General features: G+C 42.7%; 1 pseudogene; it reads left to right on the forward strand.

Annotated features, from left to right (window-relative positions):
- Positions 1 to 7,065: 7,065 nt before the first annotated feature.
- On the forward strand, positions 7,066 to 8,414 carry LOC123084463 (receptor-like serine/threonine-protein kinase SD1-6; annotated as a pseudogene).
- The last annotated feature ends 1,099 nt before the right edge of the window (positions 8,415 to 9,513 follow it).

Consider the following 9,513-nt stretch of genomic DNA (forward strand, 5'->3'; position numbering starts at 1 on the left):
TGCCCAAGAGCTCCATTGGCACCTGGCCAAGTAGCTGATCCCACCAGCATCAAGAGTGGTGAGGACTTTCCTGATGAATGGGCTAAGCGCTAAGCCAAATTGGCAAGACAAGCCAAGGAGGCAGTGAAGAAATTCAATGAGGATTCTGCTGCTGCTGCTACTGAGGCCTCGGTCAGACCGAGGAAATCTATTCCAAAGAAGCCTGCTTGTAAGCCAAGTGCTTCACCAACAGCGTCCTCACGGCCAAGTTCCTCAGCTATGCCCTCACGACAAATTCCTCAGACTGCTACTGCTCCACCAAAGTCCTTAGCAGCTCCATCAAAGTCCTCAGCTCCTGTGCATCTGGCTACATGTCAAAGGACTACGGGTTTCTCAATTGCCTCTGGTGTCTCAGCAAGTTCCTCAGCTGCACCAATGTCCTCATCAGGCCCCACACTGTTGAAGACTAAAGCAACAGCTAGACGCGGTCCTCGGCCAAGTCCAAGGAAGAAACAGGTCACATTCCAATTGACCTCTGATGATGAAGCTTCTAATGATGAACTTGCAGAAATCATCAGAGACAGACAAGTGAAGGCTGCTAGAGCCAAAGGCACATCTGTGCCACTGCTTTTGGATCCGAGGAAAATCCTCGACTACATTGACCTCTGGCACAAGGATCCAAACACCCCAATGCCTGATTTTCATCTGACTCCTGGTCAAAGTCACATGCTGACCCATTTCATCACTCAAGAGAAATGAAATTTTAAAAAGCAAGAGAGATCAAGAAAGCTCAATACAGAAAGGAGAAGCTCCTGAAGAAAAATGTTGTTAGAATGACACCTGAGGAACTTCTCAAGGCTCAATCTGAAATTCAAGCCCTCAGCAAAGACTTTGATGCCTATTATGCTGATTGGCAAGGAGCCAAAGTGAGATTCGTCAACCTGACGAAGAAAATGACAACTGTTGTAGCTCCATCGCAACAAGAAAACCCTCAGGCTGCAATTCTGCTTAGCCTGCTGAAGAACATGCCAGCACCGCTGATGACTTTCAGCCTGCTGAAGAAAATGCTAGTTCCAGGGCTGATGACTCCATTCCAGCCGCTGAGAAATTGCCAGGGCATCCACTAGTGGTGCGCCTGAAGAAACTGAAGAGATTAGGGCAACTGCATCAGTTGCGCCTGAAGAAAATCAACCAGATTCCTTAGCTCCTCTCGCGCCTACACCAACTCCAATTCTTCCTTCTGCCTATGAGGTGAAGAAGATCAAGGCTGCAGAGCGAGCTGCAGTGAAGAAAAGGAAGGCATCAGCTGCGTCAAATTCTTCGGCTGCAAAGAAAATGAAGCCAATGACCAGCTCACTTGAACATCCAATTGATGCTGTTCCAATTTCCTCCATGTCATCAAAGGAAATTGTTCCTTTTGGAGAAGACTATAAGATCCCAAGCGGATCTGATGAAGAAAATCATTCTGCTGCTTCGTCAGAGCAGATTGATGAAGAAATTGAAGTGGATACAATCCATTCAACGACAGTCATTTCCTCACCTAAGCCTTAGTTCACAGCTGAAGAGGCTGGTGTTGAGGAAATTGAAGATGAAGATGTGGATATAGGATGCACCACACCTGTGATGAATGACGACTTTTGGGAAAGTCAGCATCCCAATACTCCTCTATTCACACCTATCCAACAGATTCCTCTGTCCCCGGCAACAACTGTTCAACTGGGCTCTGAAGAAACTCATGCCACTCCCTCTGCTCATGAAGATATTCCAGCCGCTAGTGCTGAAGAACCTGCTGCTGATGATCGTTAGGTTGCACAAGAAGAGGAATCAGAAATTCCTCAGCCTGAAGAACCTGAGCTCGCGATTCCTGAGGTGGTACTGCAACTCACTAACACCCGTCTGCCAAAGCCGAAGAATCCGTTCTCAAACAAACAGAAGTTCAAGGCTGAAGACTTCTTTTCCGAGCATGTATTCTTCACTGATTACAACCCCTATGACTCTGCTTGCATAAGGAAAAGGCGTTTCTGGACTGCAAGTCAAGCCAACTTCTATTCCTCAGTGCTGTTTGACAAAGACAAAATCTTCGATCATGAACACATTCCTCACGTGGATATGGAATCTCTGCCATGCTTCGAGCCAGTCCTCAGTGTTCTTCACGATGCAGGATTACTCAATTTCTGCACTGACATTTGCGATTGGAATGAAGAACTCATTCTTTAGTTCTACGCTACACTGCATATCACTGGAGATGCTGAAGATGTAAATTCATGGGTGTTGGATTGGATGACTGAAAACACTCACTACAAGGCACCGACAACTGAATTGCTTCGTGTCCTTCCTCTCGATCCTCCCCATGACAGTGCACGTTGCATCTACAATGACCCTGAACTGACAAATCACTATATGCAAGTGCTCATGAAGCCTTTGAAGCCTGGGCAGGCCCCACGAACAAAATTCCTCGTCAAGGAATTGCTCTATGTGCCTCGGACTGTCTATCGCATTCTGACGAAGACAATGAGTCCTATCAAAGGCCACGACTCAAATGATGAAGATGTCGTTGGCATCATGAAGAACATGCTTTTCAACATCATTCATGGTGTTCCCGTCAACTTCCATAATTTCTTCATGAGGACTCTGGCAAATGTTGCTATGTCACCATTCGAGCTGAAGCCCTATGCGCCTTGGATTATAAGATTCATAAGGGCAAGATCTTCACTGACGAGCTACTTGCCTCCCATTGAAGTCCTCAAACGGACAGTTTCATCAGCTGATGATAAAGGCAAGGCAGCTGTTGTGATCGATGAAGGCATTCGTCCATTGGATGGTCAATTTCGCCTGGCTACATCTTACTCTACCAATGACGACTCTGCCACACATGACACTGCCGCAAATACTTCAACTAAGCAAAATCCTCAAGCCACAGCACCCAGGGTGATGACTGACCGTGAGTTACTCCTCAGTCTTCATCAGAAGGTTGATCGCAATCACAAATGGGTAAAGCGTTAGTTTGGTGCAATTCTTCACAACATGACCTCAACACATAATTCAGTGAAGAAGAACCATTACTACCTTCATGAAACCCTCAACCGCACCTGGGCTGTCCTCACTCATGTCTATAGCGCTGAAGAACTGAAGACTATGGGTCTCAAGGAAGAATTTGACTGGTCTGCACCTCCTCCGAAGAAATTCAAGAGGGTCAAAGTTCCTAATCTGGTGGCCAGCTCTTATTCTTCATCGCGTGACACTGATGAGTATGAAGATTTGGACGACACTGCGGCAGGCCCTGCTACAACAAACAACCCCGACAACACTGGCGCTCCTCCCTCAACTTGAAATTCTTCAGGGAAGTTAATCCTCAGTTTCAATCCTTTTGGTCATTTGATGACAAAGGGGGAGAAATCTGAGTTAGTCTTCAAGCGGATCTATATTAAGGGCATTTTTTTCTTAAGTTACAACTCTCGTTCTTCCAAAACTTTCATTGGATTGAGTTGTAATCTTAAACCCGATGGTGCTCTGATACTTTTGGATGGTGCTCTGATAATTTTGATGCACTGTGCTCTGATACTTTTGATGTGCTATTCTGCATGCTTATTCCTTGTTAATATTATTGCACGCATGCTGAATTTCATCAGGCACCATATTTCATCATGCATTTCAAATTCTTCATATTATATATCAAATGCGTGTATGAATTACAAGATATAGGGGGAGATCTCCATGATTTAACTTCTCAAATGTGCATTGCCTCAAACGCAAATTCCTCACGATGCACATCTTCAGGGGGAGTTCTTCTATATCTTGCAATCAAATTCCTCAATATCAGTATTTACACTTCATATGTTTATCCCCGTTGAAAACTTAACCTATGTTGTCATCAATCACCAAAAAGGGGGAGATTGTAAGTGCATCTAGTGCCCCTTAGTGATTTTGGTGTATTTAAGACTTATAGGTTAAGGGACTAATGCGTTTGTGAGTGTACACAGGTCTATAAGTCTATGAGGAGTTTGATATTTACAGAGAAAGTTGACCCCTAAAAATGAAGTTCTTCGACTGAAGACTTTGATATTATGAAGACTTTCTGAAGACTTTGAAAGTGAAGAAATTGGTGTGACCTTGAAGACTTGGTATTCATTTGAGGAACATGAAGCGTGAATACTTTTGTTTTCGTAGTTTCATTTTCTCTTTCTTGAGTCATAGGAAACACCGTACTGTTAAAGGGGGTCGAGGAAATACTAAGGAAAAATTTCCATGTGATGCTCAACTCAAAATCCTACACCTACCAATCCCTTCGAGTGAAGCCATTGGAAATCTCATACAGTTCAGTCAATTTCTTCAGTGACAGAGACGCAGTTCTTCTGGTCAATGAGGACTTTGCTCTGACTGAGGAGTTAGGAATTCGCCAGTGCGAATTTCCTACACAGCGAGGAACATGATAGCCCTGAGGAATTTGAGAGCCGAATTTCCGACCGTTGCTGTGCTGCACGCCAGCTGTCCCAAAATATCCTATCCACCTAACGGTCATATCATTGAAGGGCATTTATGTCTTATCATGTTAGGCTGCTCCCTAGGCTATAAATAGCCGCCCCCTACAACCACTAGTTGGTTGGCTACTCCGAGAGAACTTGACACTTGTCATTTGAGAGCAACCCATCCTCCGAGGACTTTGAGCGAAAATCATCAAGTGAGGAAAACCCAAAACCAAACCCCCACAAATCCAAAGTGATTGAGCATCACTGAAGAAATTGATACTGCGTGGATCCGACGCTTGTTACCTTTGAAGATTGTGCTTCTTCCAGACGGTTAGGCGTCATGGTCTAGAGCATCCAAGAGGAATTGTGGATCGCCGAGTGACCAAGTCTGTGAAGGTTTGGAAGTCACCTGAAGACTTACCACGAGTGATTGGACGAGGTCTGCGTGGCCTTAGTTCAAGGAGAATACGGTGAGGACTGGGTGTCCTGAGCTGCGTGCTCAGTGACTGGGTGTCCGGGACTGCGTGTCCTCGAGTTTAAATACTCAGCCGATCCAACCAGACGTACACCTGAGACAGCGGTTGGAACTGGTTTACCAAATCATTGTCTTCACCAACTAACTGTTTTCATTTCCTCAACCCTTTCATTTCCTCATTACTGTGTTGAGTGTTTGTTCATATCTATGCTTGAAGACTTAGACTGAAGACTTTCTCAAATTCCTCAGTTAAATTTCTTCAGTCTGTTTGTCTTCATCTTGTGTTATCCTGTGATTACGCTTTCTGTACTCTGTGCTAGTCTTCATTTCATCATGATGACCATGCTTGTATTCTATTATGCTTACTTCTGAGTACTTATTCCGCTGCAAGTAGTTCTTCGCTAAGGAATTTCCTCACCAGCAAATTTCTCAGTGAAGAATTCATAAAAATCGCCTATTCACCCCCCCCCCCTCTAGTCGATATAACGCACTTTCATATATGGGCAGACGTGAGGCAGAGGCTGCTCTGTTTCGAGTACCTGCCCATAGGGTGCCTTGATGACTGTCTCTGTGGTAAAATCAGATCATTCTTTTTGGAATTGCTTCTTTTGAGTTATGTTCCTATACCACTGTGAAATATGCACTCTAGTGTTTGGGCATATTTTGATTTTTCATCCTCTCTGCATCAAAAAGAATATAAGACTAACAAATATGTCACATAAACATAAGTGCTCTTTTCTGTTGTAAAATAGCAATGTATAGAGTTTAATTGGGTAATCAAAAGATATTCCAGAGCATAGCAATTTGCCATGCCAAAGATGTTGGCAAGCCCACATCTTTGCACCCGAATTTTAAGATAAAGGGGTGGTTACTTTGTTGCCAACTGTCACACCCACATTTTTGCAATAGGTCTTCAAAGAACTTCCTTTGAACTTGTAGTACATTGGCTTTGCAAATTGCATAACCAATCAACCAGGCCCTTTTTTGTTCCTTTCGTTGGACTGCTTATCCCGCCACATATTGTACTAACTATTTGTTGTACTGTATACTCTTGACAGATGCATCTTGCCGACTTCAGTGTACCACGCGTTATGAAATAATCAAGGGGGTATGTGAGGGTGTACATTACCTTCACCAGCAGCGTATTATTCATATGGACCTCAAGCCTCATAATGTACTATTGGATGATAACATGGTGCCCAGAATTGCGGATTTCGGTCTATCATGGCGCTTAAGTGAAAGCAAGAGTCGGGCTATTACTAAAAACATGATTGGGATGAAGTAGGCTAGCAGTTCTCATTGAGAACTTGCTGTTTTTACGTCATCTATTAACTTTGTTTCACACTTTATTCATTAATCGTACAAACTGCAACATTTCTTCTACAGGGGATATGTGGCACCAGAATTTATAAATAAGGGAGAATTCACCTTCAAAACAGACATATATCGTGTAACCCTAGACATCCTCTTCACTGTACGAGCTCTGAAGACCTGGCCTGGCTAGCGCCGCCTCAATCTCTAGTGGAGAAAGGTAAGAGCCGGTGGTTACTGAAAGGTGTGACTACTCTCGAGAGTAGTACACCCAAGTTCTCAAAACTTTGAAAAAATGTGAAAAAATAAAATTCAAAAAATCTGAAATTTTGAGACAACAAACTATATAAAATGTTTAGGCTTCTTGCAAAATTTCAGCAAAAAATAATATCCAAGGAGCTCTCACAACAACACAAAACCACTGCTCAAACACTGCACATAACTTTGAACATTGATTTTGTTTTTTTGGCGAGAGTTCCCCTGATGTTATTTTTGGCTCCAATTTTGCAAGCAGCTCGAACATTTGATAAAGATTGATGTCCCAAATTTTCAGATTTTTTTGACTTTGTTTGATCATGTTTTTTCGATGGTTTTGCAAACTCGTGTGTAATACACCCGAGAGTAGAAAATCCATTCTCGACTGATACTGATCCTCTGTTAGTTTGTGCTAGATTCGTATTCCACGGTAGATCTAACCACGTCCGTCTTCTGGTAGATAGATTTTTCTGTATTTCCATCCAAGTACAGCTAGTGAACAACATTAACTATGCTTCACCATGACTTTCATTCTTATATGCAAGTGCATCAGTCCGACTCGTGGTGTCCAACACCGAGATGACTGACGGTGACCAGTACGGTGAGAAACTTGCTGAGCTGGAGAAGGCGTTGCTCGACAAAGGCATGGATCCAGTCGATCTACCCTTCTCGCTTCTCAAGGCCATCATAGGGAATTTCTCCGAAGCTCACTAAATTGGCAGCGGAGGGTTCGGGGCGGTTTACATAGTACGCAACCTTACCAAGTTACCATCCACTCTCGATCACAATCAAGATCAAAATCAGCTAACAATGACAATATAGCTGATATACCGATTCTTTGTGAGCTGCAGGGAGTGCTTCTAAGTGGTGGTACCATCGCTGTGAAGAAGCTCTTTGAGAAATTCGAGATCCTGGACAAGAATTTCGTGAGCGAGGTCGCCTGTTTCGTCGGGGCCGAGCATAAGAACATGGTGCGATTCCTGGGGCACTGCTCCGAGACACGGCACATGATGGTGCCATACAACGGAATGGTTGTCTGTGCAGAACAATGGCAGATGCTGCTCTGCTTCAAGTACCTGCCCAAAGGGTGCCTTGCTAATCATCTCACTGGTAGAATCAGATCATTTTTATAGCTCTCCTTCCATTTATACTGTATACTGTATAGTACTACATGCCTACAAACTTCGCTACAGAGTAGTAGTAGTAAATCTGAACCTTGTTAATTCCTTTTGGAAACTAAATGGTACCTTTGAACTCCATTCTCTTATACCACTACACAATATGCACGCTTCTGTTGGCCATATCTTGATTTGTCATCCTCTCTTGCCTCAGAGAGAAGAGCACACTAAAAAACATGTCACATAAACATAAGCGCTCTCTTATGTTGTAAAGTAGTAGTGCATCGAGCTTAATCAAGTCACCAAAAGAAATTCCAAGCATGTCAATCTGCCAAGCCAATATGTTGGCAAGACCACATCTTCACACCCGAATTTTAAAATAAAGTGGTGATTACTTTGCTACCAACTGTCACATCCACCCACATTTTGGAAATGAAGTAGGTGTTTCTAGAACTTTCTTTGCACTTGTTAGTATATTAGCTTTGTAAATCGCACAACCAATCAACCAGGCCCTTTTTTCCTTCAATTGGACTACTTATCCCACCACATATAGTACTAACTATTTGTTGTATCATATACACTCCACAGATCTTGTCGAGTTCAGTGGAACATGCGTTATGAAATAATTAAGGGATATGTGAGGGTGTACATTACCTTCATCAGCAGCGTATTATTCACATAGAGCTCAAACCTCAGAATGTAGTATTGGATGATAACATGGTGCCCAGAATTGCGGATTTTGGTCTATCACGGCGCTTAAGTGAAAGCAAGAGTCGTGCTATTACTAAAAACATGATTGGGCCAAAGTAGGTTAACAATTCTCAATGAGAACTTGATGTTTTTACCAGTCATCTACCAACTTCTTTTCACACTTTACTCACTAACCATGCAAACTGCAACACTTCTTATGCAGGGGATATGTGGCACTAGAATTTATAAATAAGGGAGAAATCACCTTCAGGACAGACATATACTTTGGGAGTTATAATTATGGATATCCTTATGGGACTTAAAGAACACTCCAATGTTAAGGAGGTAATTATATTATATATGAGGGTCCAAGAAAAAACAATGTCGATAGCATGGTAGCAGAAAGCACAATATTGTGAAACAAGAATGCAAGGCATATTCGATCACAATACAATTTGCATATGCCAAGACTTGAGTGTTAACTTTGTAGCAATATTCCACATAGAAAAAGATGTAAAACAATGATAGTTCTGAGTTTTGAAGTCATTATGTGCATCAAAGTTACCAGGACCGTGGCACATAACTTATCAGGTCTGCCACGTGTGAGTTACCGTGTTATTAACATCAAATTTACCGTGGGTATCGCCAAAGTTACCAGGACCGTGGCACATAACTTATCAGGTATGCAATGTGTGAGTTACCATGGTATTCACACAAAAGTTACCGGGGGATATTTCATTAACCCCTCCCCGCCTCATGCCAAAGTTATCAATACCGAGGAACATAAGTTATCAGGTCTGCGATGTGTGAGTTACCATGATATTCCCATAAACTTACCAGGAGGATATTTCATCAACACCCCCCCCCCTCGGGTGCACAGACCAGAGGTACATAAGTTATCAGGTCTACTATGTTTCATGGATCGAAGTGTGTGTGAATACAACGTAACTACAACCAAAGAAAAAACCGGGTCACAAAAAACACAAAAAATTGCTTTTGTTTTGCTGTCATGATTTTTAAAAGGTTGATGTAACTAATCACCAATTATTAGACAACAAATTAGGATCAGTTGAGTTGATCCGTGGGTGACACATTTAATTTTTGTTGTTTCTTTTAACAGCGCTCGCGGTAAAAAGAGCACAACACGTATATAGAAACTTCACCATATGAAGGAAAGAAATATGGTCAAACACCCTTATTCATCACCATTAAAAGCGGT

This window comes from Triticum aestivum, chromosome 4A, assembly GCF_018294505.1.
Source record: "Triticum aestivum cultivar Chinese Spring chromosome 4A, IWGSC CS RefSeq v2.1, whole genome shotgun sequence".
Taxonomy (NCBI): domain Eukaryota; kingdom Viridiplantae; phylum Streptophyta; class Magnoliopsida; order Poales; family Poaceae; genus Triticum; species Triticum aestivum.